At 40.8% G+C, this 20,670-nt stretch overlaps 1 long non-coding RNA gene and 1 pseudogene across 1 annotated transcript in view; one reads left to right on the top strand and one right to left on the bottom strand.

Moving 5' to 3' along the window:
- Positions 1 to 20,670, bottom strand: part of LOC134287638 (uncharacterized) — a 196,971-nt gene that overhangs the window by 127,536 nt on the left and 48,765 nt on the right. The gene's annotated exons all lie outside the window — the stretch shown is intronic.
- LOC134288953 (uncharacterized) lies at positions 9,398 to 10,384 on the top strand (annotated as a pseudogene).

Genomic DNA, 20,670 nt, shown 5'->3' with positions numbered 1-20,670 from the left:
AATGCGATTTTACTGGCCATTCTGATTCCGGTTTCCTCAAAAATTCTGGTCCATTGAACCAGCGACTAGTTGTGCTCATGTCGGGAACACGCTTCCACTTGGTTCCGTCATCCGCGACGTTTTGTTTTGTCTGGATCCATTGCCACTCGCCAACGTCTGAAGCTTCTAGTATTTCGCTCACGCGGAACGCGACGAATTGGCTATATCGACGATGATCCGATTTTAGTCAACTAATTACATCGCTTGAGTCCGTCCAAAAGAAACGTTTGGTGACATTGATGGACAGCGATTTTATTATGCTATTGGCAAATCTTACTCCGATGACGCAAGCTTGGAGCTCTGAGCGCGGAATAGACAAAAACTTAATGGGAGCAACGCGGGTCTTCGACCCTACTAAAGCAGTTTCAATTGTCTGTTCCTCTTGAAAACGTAGCCACAGCCGCGAATCCTTTTTCGCTAGCGTCGACGAATATATGCAACTGCACGTCCGTGGAGCTTCCGATAGACGTAGCAGTCCTATAGCATCGTGGAATCTGTACTTTCGCCACAGCTGGTAGAACGTTCAGCCACTCCAACCACATTTCAAACTGCTTATCTTCGACTACATCATCCCATCCTACAGGCGTGCGCCAAATTTCCTGCAGCACTACTTTCAGGTACATCAGGAAATGCCCAATAAGACCAAGAGGATCGAAGATCATCATCAGGGTTCTCAGTATTTCACGTTTAGTTGGTCTTTGCTGTCCCGACATTAGTTCAGGGTTGTATCGTGGTGAAATCTTGAAAGTGAAGCAATCATTATTGGTTGTATTCCACCACATACCGAGTACTTTCTCGGTTACCACGCCTTCGGTCATGTTGAGGTCCTTCTCTTCCGTGTTTTGCTCTTCCATGGCTTCCAATACTTCCGGGCAATTCGAAATCCAGTTTCTCATTTCAAATCCCGCTTCTGCATGGATCATTTTTACATTTTTTGCTAGTTCCACTGCCTCTTCTTTACGTTCGACGCTAGTGAGCATGTCATCGACATAATGTTCGTCGACAATAGCGCTCACAGCCGCAGAATGCTCCTTTTCAAATCGCTTGGCGTTTATGTTTTTCACATATTGGGCAATACTTGGGGCGCATGATACTCCAAACGGCAACACCGACATAGCGTAAACGCTAGCATCTTTGTCTTCTTTGGAATCCTTCCAGAAAAAGCATAGACGAACATCTTGTTTTAGCGAAATCTGCAGATACATTTCTCGTATATCTCCGCAAACGGCAATTCGAAACTGCCGAAATTTCACAAGGACGGTGAGCAGCGACGTCAAAAGATCTGGGCCCTTGAGTAATAACGAGTTGAGAGACACCCCGTAAGCTGTGGCCGCCGCATCCCACACTAGTCTAACCTTTCCCGGTTTGTTGGGGTTAACAACAGGAAATACGGGTAGGAACCACTCCCGAGAATATGGTGTATTCAGTTCCTCTTTCGTCAGCCTTCGAACGTACCCTTTTTCTACGTAGTCTGCCATTTTTGATCTCACGACATCGGCATACAACTGATCCCGATTCATACGACGTTCTAAACACTCCCATCTTCGATGAGCCATTCCGGAGCTGTTTGGCAACCGAACGTTATCGAACTTCCAGAGAAGCCCTGTTTCATACCGTCCTCCTAAGTGTGTTGTCTGCATTTCAAGAATTCTCATCGCTCGTTCTTCATCCGCAGATCGCAAAACTTTCTCGGGCTTAACGATTCCAAGGCTATCTAATGCAAAATAGTTTTTCATGGCAGAATGAAGATTATCGTCGGTTCGGCTGTTACACTCGCATACTTCAATTGAATGTACGTTAACATAGTTCACGTTATGATGTGTTCTTGAACAGCTCCCATATACGATCCATCCCAATCGAGTTTTTACAGCAATTGGCTCATAGGGCTTCCCTTCTCGGCTTTTCATTGCATTTCCTAGCGAGGCGTTATCATGGCCAATGAGGATACGGGGGCAGACATTCTCATAGGACTCGATGGATAATCCTTCAAGGTGTTGAAAGCGTTGCAACAATTCAGTAAATACTAAAGTTTGAGGTCGAAGCTGCAGGCTTTCAATGTTTGAACGTTGGTCATTCTAATTGGTTTTGTAGATTTTTCAGTGGCAGAGATGCCAACATCGACAATTTGAGACTCAGCTTCAACTCTCGTCGTGCCACTTGTCCACTTCAAACATAGCGAAGTACGGGAACCCTTAACTCCAAGTTCCTCTGCTAAGCTTTCCTCCATTAGAGTAAGTTCTGACCCGTCGTCTATGAAAGCGTCCTAACTATCTTTGATGGACCGTGAAGCAGTACGGGAACAATTCGAAAAAGAATTTCGCTGGTTTGAGATTGGTGAACGTTGCAGCTTCCAGTAGAGTTCGTCGGAATTTTGTCCGTCCGGTCCTTCTCCGCATCCTTCAACTGGTTGTGTAGTAACGGGTGATGTAGAAAGGAGCAGTTATTCACTCCGCATGGTTTCTGTTGTCGACATATTCCATTGTGTTTGCGCAAACATTTACGGCAGAGTTTGGTGTCTCTAACAACGGCCCACCGCGCATCCAAGCTTAGCTCTTCGAATCGTTTACATTTAGCAATCGACGTACAGCTTCCATTACATGCCACACAGCCCTGAATTGCCGTCGAAGACTCCATTAACTTGGTCTGTCCGGAATGCGATTCCTCAAGTTCAGCCTCAGAATGTACATTTATGAACCCATCGTTCCTTGATCCACGACTTCTTGGTGCGCTGAATGAAGTCTGCATGACAGCGGTTGCGTCTTCAGCAATTGAGTATAACCAGCCGCTAAAGTCCAGTAAGTTTGGTGCTGGGTTATTTCTAGAATGTTTTGCCCAGTCCAGCTTCAACGCGGGAGGTAAACGATCGATTAGCTCAAATTTCAAGGAAGCATTGTATACGAAATCCTCAATTCCACATGCTTCAATTGTAGCTACCAAATTCTCCACCGTTAGAGCGAAATTTACGACCGTCTCAAGTTTTTCGACCAGTGGAGATGGCAATGATCGGATCTTCCTAATTGAAGCCTGAACGATTGCTTCTGGTCGTCCATACAGCATTCTTAGAGTGGAAATAACGCCGTTCACGTTAGATGGATGTAAGAGTCGGCACCGTACGGCCTCGAGAGCTTTTCCTCTCAGGCATCTCCGGAGTCTGAGCATGTTCTCTTCATTGGAGAACCCACACATTTGTGTAGAGGAGTTGTACATAGAAAAAAATAATGGCCAATCCTCAGGGCTTCCATAAAACTCCGGGAGTTCTTTCGAAACGGCTTGACGTGCTGCTAGCTGACTTCGGTTGAGAACACACAAGTTCTCCTCGGTTTCAAGTGGAGCAGGATCAGGGTCCACAGGTCTTGATAATCGAGATGTTGATGAAATCGGAATTCCAGCTCCTGAACGCTGAAACATTTGATTCGCCGCAATTGATGCAGTCTCTCGTCGCAGTTGGTTGTACGTCGCTGGAGGGGCTCGCCGTGTTTGCTGGTTTACTTGAACTGGACCTGCATGAGGCATCTCTACGTATTGAACGCTTGAGGAATGTGGTTGTTCTTGTCGTGGTGCGCGTGCATACAGCGAATCTTGGTTCTCCACCTGTTCACGGAACTGAATTGCTGTACCAGGTGGGCGCCGAAACTGGTTGTCAGGTACAACATTTAACGATGTTCGTCGCAACACGCCCTCCGACATTGGTACCAGTGATGATGGTTTCTGCAGTGGATTGTTTCTGGTTTTGCCTACTTCACGTGGCGTAGACCGCTGATGGGGATAGAATTCGTGCGTTAAACGTGTCCCTGTTCGCTCCATATAAGCAGCTTGCTGATCGATGGGATTCTCTTCATGTTCGTTGACTTCTTCGACCAAACCGGAATCACCGTCATCACCACATCTTCCTGTATCTATAAGCCATCCCCGGACTTTGGACATCTCCATTGAACCTACTTCGTTATCACTAACCACAGTGTCGTCGTCGCCATCCTCTTCATCCAAGATCCGGTACTTTTCCTCCAGATACTTTTGTTCCAGCCGCTTTTGCTCCTCCAACATCTGCAGACGCCGGGTAATCCTTCGTTGGTTGCTACGATTACTGTTTGTCGTTCCGATGGACCTTCGTGAGCTTTCGGGACGAGGGGGTGGATCTACTGGATGGATCGCTGTCGCTGACGGTATAAGTTGTTGCTCTTCGATGGCGGGACGTGTGTCCGGTACACTACAGGCTGGACAGACCCAGCTACGATTTGCTATACCACTTGTTACTTCTACACAGGAGAAATGATACCACAAATCGCATCCATCACATTGCACCATACTGCTAGTATCTCTCTCGTTACATAGTTCACAGTGACTAAACCGAGTGACTCGTACGCGTACGTTTGGATTTTCGGTTGCGCGGGGGTTGTTGTAAACGAGATTTGATAACGAAACCGGATTGTTCGCTATTGCAGACGACCGTGCTCTAGCGTTTTCGTTGGGTACGGTACCCAATGATGGATATTTTTTAGAATTGCTAATGTCAACGTTTACCTGGCGGGTAGGGCGGCACTCTTCTCCTACCGAAGCTGTGTTGCTTCTTGCATTCGTCGTCGATTTCGTTGAACCGTTCGCTTCGCGTTGTGCGTTGTTCACGATGGCCAGTTTGCTGAGCTCGGCGACCACAGCAGCATTGGATGATGAAGCCTCATGACCCTCAGCGGCGCCGCCAATTGCGCCTGTGGCAAGAAGTTGACTGGCATCTTCCAAAGCAATGCTCAAACGAGACCGTGTTGATGAAGCTACGACATTTTTGGAAAGTCGTATCGAATTTTGTAAGATGTTGGGTGGCAGGCAAGATAATTTTGTGAATTTATTGCTGAATTACAAAATTCCTGAAGACATACAAAAATAGTTAGAATCTACAAGATATTCGAAAGTTCATGTAACTTACGATAGTGTTCGCTACCACCAAACAAATATAATTTAATTGTTGCTCAGTTATACTAAGTTCGTTGGTCGAACTGCCTGCAAAAACTTAAGCTTGTATTTGCTTTTTAGCCTAATGTTATCTTAAATTTCTCACCTTTGATTAGCTAGGAAAAAAATGTAAGATCTGGTGACAACTTCTACTCTGTCTTTGTTTGAACACAATCTATGTTTATAGAAATATAATAAATGTAATGAACTTCGTATTTTTATAATTTTAGCCATGATCTTACCGTTCATTGAAATATATAATTATAATAGGCTTCGAATTCAACAAATTAGCAATTGTTGTAATTGCGGGATTGCTTGAAGAGCTGTAAACAAGGTGCATTCATGGTTAAAAAAGATTTCACATAACATCATAGCATATGCAATACCTAGTAGGATAGTAACACTAATAGTAGAAGAAATATCGAATTCAAGGAGCGATTTGCATTGGTATTTAGTATTTTTACAAGCCGAATTTTTCGTAATAACTAATTTCACTGCATCAATCTATTGTTTCGATGTCATGGATTGCTTAGTTGGAGCTTCTCTTCTTCTCATTTGACTCGCAGGCAGTCCCCTTGACAGGTGCTGGGCGTGGCGAGAATGGACATTCAGTTTTGCCTACATTGGGCACACGGGGTAGAACGGGCTCTGACGTAGCGCACCCAACAGCTGGTGATTCACCCATGGCATTTGAGAGGCCCAGATGCAAAGGGGTTTAAGTGACCATTTTGCCGATTTTGAGCTGAACATATGTATAAAACAAATCTTCACATTATAAGCTTATGTCTACCCCATTTGGCATAATGCCATTTGGCTTCATTTGACTAGATACCCGTTCACGCGCCCGAGCAATTGGAATGAAGAAAAACATAGCTGCCTATGATTTCGCGCTCAAGTCTCTGACGACAAACATGTGCTGCAATGCAACAACCGAGAGTTAATGAGGGTTCAGATCCTCATCCGGCTTGCTTTGACCAAAACCGTAACATAATTAAGCTTTTCCGTGGTATGATCTTCTACATATTCCCAGGTAATCAATAACCATTTGAATAAGCTGTATTTCTGTTTTATATCTGCATTCGCCCTGCCCCGTGGAACTTTTCAACATTTTCGTATTTGTGCTAGTCTAATGCACTTGATTGGAGCGTGGGATATCACAGAAGTTTACATGACATATCATGCAAAAGTCATAAAATATCAAGTAAACTTCCATTATGTGCCACGTAATTCAGCATGACTTTGACAAATTTACATGATATATTATGTAAACCATCGTAACACTAAGTTTACATGACAAAACTGAAGTTTACATGACGTGTAAATATCATTATTATTATGGGTGCAGTTAAATCATTATGCAAAATTGAAAATCTGTTCTCGCCATATTCATAAAATTTTATTTGAAACATGCATTAAAAAAAATTCAAATAATTTGCGAGATATAATCGCATAACACAAATTTTAAGCCGAAGACTTGTTAGTAGCATAAAACAAATTTTCGAAGCAAACTAGCAAACCCCGAAAGAAAACATCCGGAAACGACGTTGTATTTTATGGCACCCTCTCTTCTCTTCCTCATAGGCTGTTTTCCCATTATTAATGCATTTCCTAACTCGTAGCAAAATCAGATACTCCTACGCCTCCCCAAAATGATAGAAAAAAATATTGCAAATTTTTATTAGTTACTTTCAAAAACGCAGGTGTTGCACTATGTTAGATTAGAATACCAGATACTGTACATAATTCATCCTGTACAAGACACTAAGTTACATCGTTGACTAAGTTATGCCGTAAACTGCTCAAAATACGTTATACACCCCACCCCATGTCCACATAATCCCACATCCTAGAATTTTGCATCCCACACTTGTCAATCCCCTGGTTCTTGAAACATTCGTAAATCGAATAAAATGTACAATATACCGGTGGAAATTAAAATGAAATTTCACTAGCCAAGTGCAACTTTTCGAAAATAATCTAATTTCGTATTATGTGTGCGGTTATCGTGTAAGCACGCTAACTTGTTCTCAAAAAAAGAAAAAAAAATCAATCGTTAGCTCGCAGTCACAATTTTGTGATGCATGATGTGAACAAACATCAGCTCTACTACAACGTTACATTGTGAAGAATTACAAAGACTGCCTTCCAAGCTGCCAGGCTAGTAGTTTTGTGGGAAACACGTGCACACAACTCTTGTACGTACGTTGATCAAATACGCCTTGCTGAGTTTGTCGCCGTAACCATCCCTTTGTCATCACTGCACCGAATTTCAAAATGGTAAAATGTTCTTTTTCCACCGATGTCACATTGCTGCATATGAAATTATGTTGCTATTCGCTTGGCTTTGCTAGAGAGTAGGTATACCTCTATCTGGCAAACACATTCGTGTCATCATCAGCCAGACAGACCTTTACAGCATCCGCCAGTGCACAGTGCAATCCCTGTACACTGATTGTACATTGTACGCAGGGCGATATTTATGCGATTGTGTTTGCTCCGCAAACAGCAAAGCACAGTCAGATTAAATATTTAAGTTTCGTAAATCTATCTATCATGTTAATAAACTGTTTGCTTGTTTTGATACAACGACGTTCACAGCACGATAGTTCACAGCTGATCGGTTCCCATACAAACTTGCTCGTCAACTGTCTACGAATGGGTATGCTGCAAAATCGATTGGGGGATTCTGGGGTTTCGCTTTCCCTGATGCTATTAAGGTTATAAAGCTTCAAAATGGACCCAAATTTTCCCAAAAATCATTCTTAGAATCACAATAAAACCAATATAAAAGGTATAAGGTTTTATGGCGGTTCTCAAAATGTCTACAAGACTAATTGGTCATCAAAATGTTGCTTGGGCAGGGATCCTCAAATTCTTATAATTAAAACGTACACGGTATGATATACAGAATCTAATATAGAAGACAATCTTCGAGGAATGACGCACAATAGAATAAAAAGACAACGACGCTATCATTATCGTCTCGTCAGCTATGGGCACCAGTTTAGTGCTTTGTAGAGTAGAGCTGAATTGATTCCAACACGTGCCGTAGTTATTTAATACTACACCAAGCAAACATTTTGCTAGCACAAAAGAACCACGGAAGCGAGCGTTGATGGTTAGAGATGCTGGATTGCGTCTGTGGAATTTAATAAGTGTTTGATTTGTTGATGCTGGCGCTGAAGAGTTATGACACTGGATGTCTATGTAATTATAGGTGCCGTGGGGCATCTAATTATTGAGATCTAACGGCATTTCTAACGAAGAGAAAGCCTTCTTTCTAAACATATACATTTAGACTCAAGACTAGATTGGCTATTGGATTTATTTTGAGATTTTCGTAATACCTGTTGTTTATTAAATGAATCAAATATTTCCTACGACGCAAAATATACCGAAAGATCTCTCCAGTTAGCCTAGTGGTTAAGGCTATGGATCGCCAATCCGGAGACGGCGGGTTCGATTCCCGTTCCAGTCGAGAAAATTTTCTCAACTCCCTGGGCATAGTGTACCATTGTACTTGCCTCACAATATACAAATTCATGCAATGGCAGGCAAAGAAAGCCCTTCAATTAATAACTGTGGAAGTGCTCAAAGAACACTAAGTTGAAGCGAGGCAGGCCAAGTCCCAGTGGGGACGTAGAGCCATAAAGAAGAAGAAGAAGATCTCTAATTTCAGTAAGAACATAGACAATGAGAGAATAAATATTCTTCAACTGGTTGTAATTTCCGCCTATTCAGATAATTTTGAAAATTTATAAAAGAAAATCTTTTAATCTAAGTATGACAAAAACAGTGGTATTGAGATAACATTCCATACAATGTTTTTCGTACCCGGGTCTATGGACACCCCCTTACTCAATTTTTGATCACAATCATCTAATAACGGCTAATCCTTTCCGCAATCACTGTCTATCAGCTGCACTCTTTCGCGCCGATGTGAAGTAGCGCACTTCCCCCGTTACGCGGTTGTGCACGGATGTCCTTTTCCATCAGAACCCGTTTTTCATTATCCCGGGGGTGTAATTTCGATGTTTATTTATCTTTCCAAGAAGATTGCTGACGATTCATTTACTTTTCGCGCATTGTGTGCATCCAGCCAGAAAACCCTCATTATTTTATTGTAACATTGTGCTGTTTTTTATTCGATATATCTGTCACCAGGTTTACGGCTTTTATTCCTGAAGTTCCTTTGGGCGACACCACCACGAGAGTGATATTCCCTGTTCCTGTCTCCTTCGGTGTGACGAACAGTATTGAACAGCACTTTTGCTACTTTTCAAATCGAAACACATCAACCTTGAGCAGTTGGCAATCGCTCTTCGTGCGCGACAGACGAGCTTCCATACAGCTCCCGTCTATCAATTTGTCTGTAGTTCCTGTTGCGTTAGAATTTTGCAACCGTCGCAAGATGTCTACGTACAGGAAAAATACACTCGTCATTGATTTCAGTGTCCTGCCAAAGCGACCCGTTCTGGATCAAGTTCAGGAATTCCTCAAAGACGACCTAAAAATCGACATGGCCGACGTCAAAAACATTCAAATACACAATCAAAAAAATTGCCTGTATATTGAAATGAATGACGCCGGCGTAGCACCACGAGTGCAAAAACAACATCATCTCAAGCACTACTTCATCCACCAAGGAACAAGTTACTACATCCCAGTGTATGTTGACGGCCCCACTACAACCGTGAGGATCCACGACCTTTCACCGCAAATGTCCAACGACGTCATCACGCGCCACATGCAACAGTATGGCAAAGTAATCTCCATCGAAAATGAAGTATGGAAGAACTTTTTCCCGGGAATTCCAAACGGCGTCAGAGTTGTGCGAATGAAACTGGAGAAGACGCTGCCGTCTCGTATTGTGGTTAACCACGAACCTACCTACGTAACCTATCCGAAACAAACAAACACACATCGCTCCAGCCAACACAACTATCAAGCTCTGCCAAAGAGCAAAACAGCATCGGTGATAAACAATACACAACTGTTGATCACCCACCGGCTTCGACTCTCACTGGCAAAAGTGACGATGATAACGACACCAACAACGACGACGACGGCGACGATGATGTTATTCGGCGCACCGATACCGACGAGTATAACGAAAAAGACACAGAGAACGTTGAAACTGAAGTTGAGCCTGAGACTACGAAGAGACGGTTGTCGACTGAAACGGACAATGGAAGAAAAGAAGTGAACGCTGCAAAACGATCCTGCAATGAGGGAGGACAGAATGCTGAATTAGAGTGGAAGATTTATCATACTACATAGATCGAGAAAAAAATAAGCTGTGTAAATTGTACCATATTGTAATGTTTTGATTTGATCTTTATTATCGACACGAATGCACCCGCAGTGTAAAGTGTCGCAAATAAAACTTAATAATAATAATAATCAACCTTGATACTTGATGGGGTACAACTCGTAGCGGTGAGCCTACGACGCCGAATAAAGTATTCGCTTCCACTGGTCTTGGTTCTGGGCCAATCGTTTCCAGTCGCCCTGAACGCTTAGAGTCCTTAGGACCTCCTCATCTGCAAAAAGCCAACATGTGCCCGGCCTTCCACGAAGCCGACGACCCCTTTCTAGTTCTCTGCTGAAAATGATTTTAGGTTGTCGTTCCTCCGGTATACGAGCTACGTGCCCTGCCCACCGCAGCATGCCGTGTTTTATTCGGCTCACTATTTCCATCTTTTTATACCCGAGCAGGAGAAAATAGCTGAAGAATACCAAACTCAGGTATGCAAACCCAATACGTACAACCTTATTGAGGTATCAAGAAGCCCTGCATACATTGGCGTAACTAGGATTTTTTCCTGGAGGGGGCCCAGGGGGGGCCTGACTTGAGATGAATTTTAAGCGGGATGGGCGCCTGATATGTGGATATGGAAATTGGTATTGTAGGTTTGAGTAATCAAAATGACTGTTTTAGATTTGTTCATAGTTTCGTAAACTATATGAGTACGAACAATTCCTCCAAGATTTTTTTCCATAGATTGCTTCAGTGATTCCATCATGGCTTCATCCAGAAATTCAATCAAAAATTCATCTAGGGATTCCACTAGACATTTTTTTGGGGATTTGCCCTGGGACATCTCTAGAGGTTCCACCAGCAATTGTTCCAGTGCTTTTTTCGAGGTTTCCTTTAGGAATTTCTCCAGAGAACCTTTAAGGTATTTCTGCAGGTATTCAGAGATTTCTACAGGGATTTCTCCATATATGCTTCCAGAATTCCACTAGAGATTGATCCAATAATTACATCTGGAATGATTCGAAGTATTTCTGCAGGAATGTATTCCAGAAAATCTTCTAGAAAATTTTACTTAGAGATTATTAAAAAATACTCCAAGAATTGTTTGAAAAAATTGTACAAAAAAACCTTGAGGGATCCTAGTATTCCTTCAACAATTACTGCAGACATTGATTTCTTCAATTTTTTTTATCCAGGAATATTCCTACTAAAAAATTTCCAGGTATTCGCTACGAAAGCTCTCTTGAGATTCCATAGAGTTCCTCATGGAATTGCTTCCGGGATTGCTCATCGGGTTTCTTCAGAAATTACTTCGAGTTCCTCCGGGAATCACCGGAAATTTCTTCTGTTATTCTTTCAAAAACGAATTCCGGGATTATTTCAAAAATGCAAGATTTCTTGTTGGGATTCCTTCAGAAACTCCCCCAGGAATTAATCCAGGATTTCAGGATTTCCTCAAGAATGTTAGCGGTTTCTTCAGTATTTCCTCTAAGAATCCATCAGAAACTCCTCCTGGAATTCTCTCAGAAATCGAACTTTGTATTTCATCATAAATCTTGAGATTCCTCCAGAAAATCCTCAAGGGATTCTTTCGGAAATTCCTCCCGGATTTTTTTTCAAGAACTATTCCAGGTATTCCTCCTGCCAGGATTTTATTCAGGCATTTCTCCAGGGACTTCTGCAAGAGTAGGAATGTTGACCATCGGTCGGACATCGTCCTGTCGATGGGCAACAACGATCCCGAAACCGGTCGACTCAAAAAGGTAATTATATCTCCTTTTTAACGCTTTGTAAGAATAATAAGTGTTGTGTCTGCCTCGCGTCGCGTGTTATAAGTGTCTTCTGCAAGAGTTCTACCAAGAATTTCTACGGGAATTACCCCAGGTATTTCCTCAGTAATTCCTCCGGGAATTTATTCTAGAATGGATCCAGGAATTCTTCCAGGGTTTGCTCCAAGAATTAATCCAGGAATTTGTTCTCTAGGGTTTCTTCTACACATTCCTCCAAGAATTATTTCATGGATCCCTCCAGAAATTCCACCGATGATTCCTGCAGTAATTCCTCCTGAAAATCCTTCTGGAATTCCTCCTGGAATTCCTCCAGAAATTCCTCTGGAAATTCCTCCTGGCACTCCACCAAAAATTGCTTTCAGAATTTCTCTAATAATTTCTCCATGGATTTCTACCAAAATTCCTCTAGAGATTCTTCAAGGAATTCATTTAGGGATTCCTCAAGGTATTTGTTTAGAGATTCCTCCTGGAGTTCTTCCAATAATAGTTCTACGGAATTTCCCCTTTAAGGATGCCTCCAGGAATTCCTCAAGAGGTTTCTTAAGAATTACCCCGAGAATCTCTTCAAAAAGTCCTCCAGGAATTGATCCAGGAACTCCCATAGGAATCCATTCATGAATTACTACCGCAATTCCTCCAGGAATTCTTCCTGGAATTCATACAAAATCACTCTGGGAATTACTCTACAAATTTCTATTGGAATTTTCTCTTGGAATTTCTTTAGAAATTTATCTTGGAATTTCTTCAGAAATTTATCTTGGAATTTCTTATGAAATTCCTCCAGTAATTGCTTCCTGAATTTCTCTCAAGATTCTTCCAGGAATAGTTCCTCGGAATTTCCCCGAAAATTCCTTTACAAATTTATCCAGGAATTCGTCCTGGGATTCTGCAAGGAATTTGTCCAGAACTTCCTGCAGGAATTTGTCCAGAATTTTCCAGGCATTCCTCTTGAGGTTCCTCCAGAAATTACTTCAGGGATTCCTCCAGGGATTTTTCCAAAAATTTTCCCAGGAATCTTCCAAGAATTTCACTAGAAATTTCCCTAAGGATTCCTCTAGAGGAATTTTTCAAGAGGTTTCTTTAGAAATTTCTCCTGGGAGTTTCTTTATGGACTCATCCCAGGGTTTCTCTAGGAATTCATCTAGAGATTGCTCCGGGAGTTCTTCTAGATGTCCCTCCCAGAATTCTTCTAAAAACTCCACCAGGAATTCATCTAGGAATTTATCCAGAAATTGCTCCAGGAATTTCTTCAGGGATTCTTGAAGGAAATTCTCCAGGGTTTCCTCAAAGGATTTCTTAATAAATTTCTCGAAATACTCCTTCAGCAATTGATACAGGAATGTCTCCAGAAATGTATCCAGGGGTTCCTCCAGGTATTCCTTCAGAAGTTCCTCCAGAGATTTCTATGGGGATTCCTCAAGGCATTCCAAGATTCCTTCAGAAATTACTACCGCAATTTCTCCAGGAATTTCTCCAGGGGCTCCTTAAGAAATTCCCCCAGAAATTCCTCCCAGAGTTTTTCCAGGAATTATTCCAAGAATTCCTCCAGGGGTTCCTGTATGAATTCCTCCTGAAATTCCTCTAGGAATTCTTTCAAGGATTTCTTCGGGAATTCTCTAGGAAATTTTCCAATGATTCCTTCAGAATTTCCCCCATAAATTTCTATGTGAATTTATTCAGCAATTATTCCAGGTATTCCTCCAGGATTTCATCCAGGCATTTCTCCAGGGACTCCTCCAGGAATTCCACGAAGATCTACCCCAGATATTTCTTCAGAAATTCCTACAGGAGTTTCTTCAGAAAATGATCCAGGAATCCCTCCAGGAATTTCTTCGGAAATTCCTACAGCATTCCTTCAAGAATTTCTGCAGGAAATACTTCAGAGATTACTTCAGATATTCTTCCAGGAGATTCTTTAGGAAATTTTATGGGAATTTTTGCAAGGGATTCCTCCGGAAATTCTTGCAGGTTTCCTCCAAGAATTAATCCATGAATTTCAACTCCAGAGATTCCTCTAGAAAGGGCCCATATAGCCGAGTCGGTGAACGCACGGGTATTCAGCATGACTATGCTGAGGGTGACGGGTTCGATTCCCGGTCGGTCCAGGATCTTTTCGTGAAGGAAATTTCCTTTACTTCCTTGGGCATAAAGTATCTTCGTGCCTGTCACATGATATACGCATGCAAAATGGTCATTGGCAGAGGAAGCTCTCAGTTAATAACTGTGGAAGTGCACATAGAACACTAAGCTGAGATGCAGGCTTTGTCCCAATGAGGACGTTACGCCAAGAAGAGAGAAAGATTCCTCTAGAAATCCGTCCAGGAGTTATTTCACGGATTCCTCCAGAAATTCCACCAGGAATTACTCCAGGAATATGTCAGAAATTCCTTCAGGGATTCCTCTAAGGATTCTTCCGTGAAATTCCTCCAATAATTCTTCCAGAAATTCCTCCAAGAATTCCTGCAAGAATTCCTCATGAAGTTCCTACTGGAATTCCTCCAGAAATTCCTCTGGGAATTCTTTTAGAAATTTATCTTAGAATTTCATCAGAAATTTCTCTAATGCTCCAGGCATTACTCCAGGAACTTCTCCAGGGATGCCTCCTTCTGGAATTTCTCCAGTACCTTCTCCAGGCCTTCCGCCAGGAATTTGTCCAGAAAATTCTCCAGGATTTCGTACCAATTTGTACGATAATAAAAAAAATCCCCTAATGCTCCAGGCATTAGACCAAGCCCACTCATGGGCTCCATCAAACGTTTTAACGTTAAGTAGAGCCCCGAACAAAGAAGCGAACCGCACCGGTCGCTGCTAAGTACACACTTAGATTTTATTGCCGAATCTCGGCAAAAAAAATGCCGAGATTTGCACAGCCGAGTGCTCAGCAATCACCTCGGCAAAAGTTCAAGTTACTGAGCGCTTCGGCAATCCAGTTTATGACAAAACGTCAAATAATGCTGATTATCTCGGCAAAATTTTTGCTGTTTTCTCGTCAAAAATAATGTAAACAAACCGTAGATTGCCGATTAATCAGTTAATTAAAATGAAGCATGAATTGCCGAAAAGTCAGCAACTTGTTAACTTTCCCCTGCTTCCACCCACATTTTTTCGTAGTTTTTTTTTTCACAAAATTCAACACCGATTTAGGCAGGGAAAACATAATATTATTGAGGCATGAGCAATGAGCATACATTATTCATAGTTTTCCGATTAAATCAGCTAGCAAATGCACCTGGTTACAATTGTGCCGGTCAAGCTTGCTGAGTCGCCGTCACCAGCGAAAATTCCAAAACGTAAATCCGTCTACAAGAGAAATAAAAATATTTATGATAATACTTACGAAGCTGCCCATAGCCGTACGTCTTCTGTACTCAGACATGATCTAGCGTTAGAATTTAGCTTACCATCGTCAACATTTTGTTTGCTGTTTGTGAGAAATCTCTAAAATGTAACTTTGTACACTTGAAACGAACATGGCGCCGATGAAAATGCGAATGCAGCTCCAACTGACAGCTGCGTTACTGTATCCCAGCAAAATATCGTGGATATGCCGAAATCTCGGCAAACGCAATCGCTGATTCCGGTACAACTGTTTATTACCGAAAAGTACAGTAATTTTGTTTGACGAAGTTCGGTTATCTGAGGTGTTTTTACAGATTCTTAGTAAAAAATTTCGCTGAATCTCGGTAACGGCACTTTTGAATACTGAAATATCAGCAATTTTCCATGTTGCCGTTCTTGCTCGGCATTTTTGTTTGCCGAGCTCGAGAATTGGATTTAAGTGTGTAGTGCTCAAAAGCGAAAAGTTTACGTACCGTTCGTAGCAGGGCTTAGAATGTAGAGACACGCAAAGTACGGTCTCTATCCGTAGGCTCGTGTGCTCTCTCGCGTTTAGCTCTCTGGGTAGCGTAAACAGGAGACGAAAAAACATGAGTATGGATTTGTTGCCAGGTATATAGTTTCTAGAGAATGATTATCTTGTTTTGTATAGGTAGTAATTTATTTTAGTTTGCATAAAATATTTAAAATTTTTATTTTTACTTGCTTTGAAATTTTCAATCAAATAATATCATAGATCGTTACACGAATAACACAACAAATTGTCTGACATACAATTGCGATAGAATGATAATACAAACGCAGAAAAATAATAGGTTCAAATTGACAAGCTTTGTTTAAGTAATGTTATGAATAAAGTTTTCCCTTCTTCGCCAATTTTAGGATCATGCATATCGAAAATGTATTGATTTTCTCTTAAAAATAGTTACGATTGCTCATAATCGCACCATTAGTTTTTGATTCGGCCGATCGTTTCGAAACTAATATTTGAAGAAATCTATAGTGATTCAGTGAGTTTTGCTATTTTAACACGTACATGTTTGAGCCGGGGTTTCTACGCAACAAGTAAAGTTTAGTTTCACACATTTAGAAAAATGTCCAAATAAATAACTCGCGAAGTTCGTTCCGACAAGTTCCAAAATTATCGTCATCCGTCGCAGATTCCGGTGAGAAGATGTGCGTATTTTCTAACCCGAAAAGATACCATTTGACGGTAATAAGTGACCACAAGGTTTTCTTTCTGCACTTTCCGGGCTGAGATCCCCCGCTTTGAAAGAGCTGTGCCTCACGTTTCGTTTTGTCGTGAACATTTCGATAAAGGCAAATGAGTTTTGGTTTCATAGCTGTTTTTGAAAATGGTGGTCGTCAGTGGGTGGTTTATTAAATATGAATTTAAAAATATAAATTAAATAAACGAGACATTAGGAAGAAAGTGTGCGAAATGGGTAACTTTACCCTTGTAGAAACAATAGGGCAAAGCAGAAAAAAATCTGCGAAGACGCCATGTGAATAACACCGATCATACAGAATAGGAGATTTGACATTAGATCTATAAAAACAACCCAACAATTGGGGAGATCTTTCCAATATTACACATTTATTCATAGCTCTATTATACACATTTTCATATATTTAAAACATATTCATCAACATGTAATCTGGATAGTTTGGTACAATATGTCCACGCATCCTTCCTCCCCTGTAAATTTGAGAAGTACTTTGCCGAAATAAAATATTCTGTACTCAACGATTTTTCAAAGATGCTTTGACTGTACCTAACTCAATCCATATATCATAGAAACACCACAGTTATTTTTTTTTTTTTTGTAAAAACAAACTTAAATCATACCGATAAAAATCTTTAAAAATGTAGTCGAGCTGCCAAGTTTCATCAATTAAAAAAGGCGGTGTGCAGGACTGCCAAATTGTAGGTTCCTGGTTATAGAAAAAGCAAGGTGTTGGATGTTAAAATACAACAATTGTTGTATGAAGTGCCAAAAAGGAGAGTGGGCTCATTATGTACTTTGACAAATACGCAGTCTACTTCAAGCGCATAGAATCTGCTTTCAACAAAATATTCATATATCAGCATTCAAAAGATCGCAAGGTTAAGATTTCCGATTGATGCTTTGTAACTAAAAGGTTGTGACTGTGTATAGAATTAGCTGATGTTAAAATACACGTTAATGAAAAAAGGTTGCGCAAACTTATCGCAGACTGTTAGAAGACAGCTTCTACTATGACCAGGATTCAAAACTCTTGACCTACGCGAAGTTGTAAAGGAGACAACTACGTTATAAATGTGGTGGAAATGCAAGGGATGTAATTCAATAAACCTAATTATTAAAAAAGATGCTTAAAATCTCAAATTCAGATAAATTTCTTGCGAGAAAGGCAACATGGATATTGAAGAGATGGATATTATTTTAGAAAAAATTCAACCTACAAGTCATAGGGTCTGGGACCATTTGGGCAGGAGCACCTATTTTGGGCACTTGCTGCTATAACTCAGTCAATTTCAAACCGATTGACTTGATTTTTTGCACATGGCTAGATACTGTGCGTATCTGATCGTGTCTCAAAAATCAAGTCAATCGGTTCAAAATTGACTGAGTTACAGCAGCAAGTGCCCAAAATAGGTGCTCCTGCCCAAATGGACCCAGACCCTACAGTAAGCAACAAACATATAATTTAAAAAAGATTGCTTGAATTCCGGGATTAAATGCAATCATACATTATTTAGAAAATGATATCTTTAAACGCACCAAAACTGGTACAAATCTCCAAGGGAATTATTTATTTGAGTTTAATTTTTACTAACAGTTTTCAGTCTAATCCAAAACCCCTTCTTTCAAAATATGAGGACAGATTATTATACTGAATAAGATTTGCAATAACACCTGTAAAATATTGCGATGATTTACAGAAGTGCAAAAAACCGATGGTACGGATAGAATAGAGACCACCGGTGCGCAAAGGCGACCGATCATTATTTTACTCACATGGAAACGAACGACCGGAGCGAAAATGGGTGGATAACGAAATTAAAAATCGTTGACGACGTGCTGTTGCATGTGTAGTATGAAGCCCACGAGTGGGCTTGGTCTTAGTCCAGTAACTTCTTCAGGGATTCCGCATGGAATTTGTCCAGAAGGTTGTCCAGGATTTCCTCCAGAAGTACATCTAGGAATTGCTCCTGTGATTTCTCGAAGAATTCCTCCAGAGATTCCTCCAGGAATGCGTCCAGAAATTCCTCCAAGGATCCATCTAATTTTTTTCTAGTAATTTCTGCAGGGATTTCTGATGCGGATTCTTCAGATTTTTTTCCTGAAATTCTCGCATAATTGCTCTTTGGATTCCTCCAGGAATTCATCCAGGAATTCCTGCAGGTATACTTTCAGATATTTTTCCAGGGATTCCTGCAGGTTTTGCTCCGAGAATTCCTGTAATGATTTCTTCCGAAATTTATCTCTGGATTTTTACAAAAATTTATTCAGCGATGAGTTCAAAAATTTCAGTAATCCGTTCATAATCTTTATCACGGATTCACTCCAGGATTTTTTTTAGAATTACTTGTAAATTTTTTGAATAATTTGAAGGATTTCTAGAGGAATTCCTCCAGCGAGTTGTATTGGAATTATTTTAGATAATTTTAGAGGGACACAGAAGCCAAGAAATTCTCCAAGTAGTCATCCAGGAATTCTTTCACAATTATCTCAGAGAAATCTTTAAGGAATCCAATCATGTATACCTTCAAGATTACCCCTTGCAGCAATAGCTTTTAAATATATTAAAATTTCATCAGTGGCCTTTTGAATGTGTGCATTGTTTGATAGACGCACAAATACCCGAAATAAAAGATATTAGTGACCGACTAGAAATCACTTCCAGCATGGTTTTAAAGAATACCCTCGCGATTACGCTTGAGCTACATGGATCATTTCTTATTATGTAGCATCTATTCTCACTAGGAATTCAAAAACTTTTGCTGGAATTCCATTGCAAATTCAACCAGATTTTTTTTCTCACATGATACTTGAATTCCACAAAGAAGCACTTAACCATATTTTGCAGTAATGCTGCTAGAAAATTCAAAGATTCTTAAAGATACTCATCAAAGAATTCCTGGAAATTATCATTTAGATTTCTCAGTGATTAAAAAAAGAAGACTAACAAAGCATTGCTATTTATATAATTCTGGAGCAACATTTGAAAAGGGCCCAAGAGGTCTTGTGTCTTTTTTTCGAAAACGCTCCGTAGGACCTAATAGCAGCCCACCCACGTAAATGAACACCGTTTTCCGAAAGATCGATGTTTGCTCTATCTGATAACGGTCTTAGTTTTTGTGAATAAGCTGATGGGGGCTCAGGAGCGACGTTTGAAGTCATTGTTTACCAATGCTTGTATGCCCTTTTCAAATGTTGCTCCAGAATTCTGGTTATATAATGTTTGGAAATCAAAACTAACTAATTACATAGACCATTTTGAACAATGATCTTGTAAAGAGTGACAAGTTGAGAATAGTCTCCAATAACTGTCAATTTGAACACATATTATGCCATATAAATGTCTATTATAGATCTATGTTTGTCACCACGATAGTGGTTTTCAGATTTTTTCTAATTTCCATATATAAAGTCATGAAAAATTTCTGGGGGGGGCCTGGCGGATTCTGGGGGGGGCCTGGCCCCCCTGGCCCCCCCTCTAGTTACGCCAATGCCTGCATAAGAGGTAAAATACCTAAAATAATAACTGGTGTGTATTCTACGAATACCACATAAATAATGACATCAGGTATTGCAATACTTCAATAATAACCGACGATTTTCCCATATAAATGGTGATATTTCCATAATTGCATAATACCTCATGCAATCCTCAATACCAAACCAATGACTGGTTGAGGTATTTTTTGTCGACGACTCAATAACTACCCAACACCAAAACAGGCTATTTCTAATACCTGGATAACCGACCAATACCTAGTCTTGGTATGATACCTGACTTTGGTATGCTCCAGTTATGTGTCAGTTATTCATTCCTGCTTGGGTATACTTGGTACAATTTGTAGTTCATGCCGAGGTTCATGCGACGTTGCCAAATGCCATTCTCCAGTTTACCGACGAGTATTGTTCGCAGCACTTTACGTTCGAAGACTCCAGAAGCTCTCCGATCAACTTCTTTTAATGTCCACGTTTCATGACCGTATAAAGCAACCGGAGTTTTGTCTTCGTTTGACCAAAAAGGGCCCGATTTGCAGCCGCAATCCGTCTTCTCACCTCGCGGGTAACATCATTA

The sequence above is a fragment of the Aedes albopictus genome, chromosome 2, assembly GCF_035046485.1.
Source record: "Aedes albopictus strain Foshan chromosome 2, AalbF5, whole genome shotgun sequence".
NCBI lineage: Eukaryota > Metazoa > Arthropoda > Insecta > Diptera > Culicidae > Aedes > Aedes albopictus.
The sequence above is the reverse complement of the archived record's forward strand: the minus strand, read 5'-3'. Positions and strand labels throughout refer to the sequence as shown.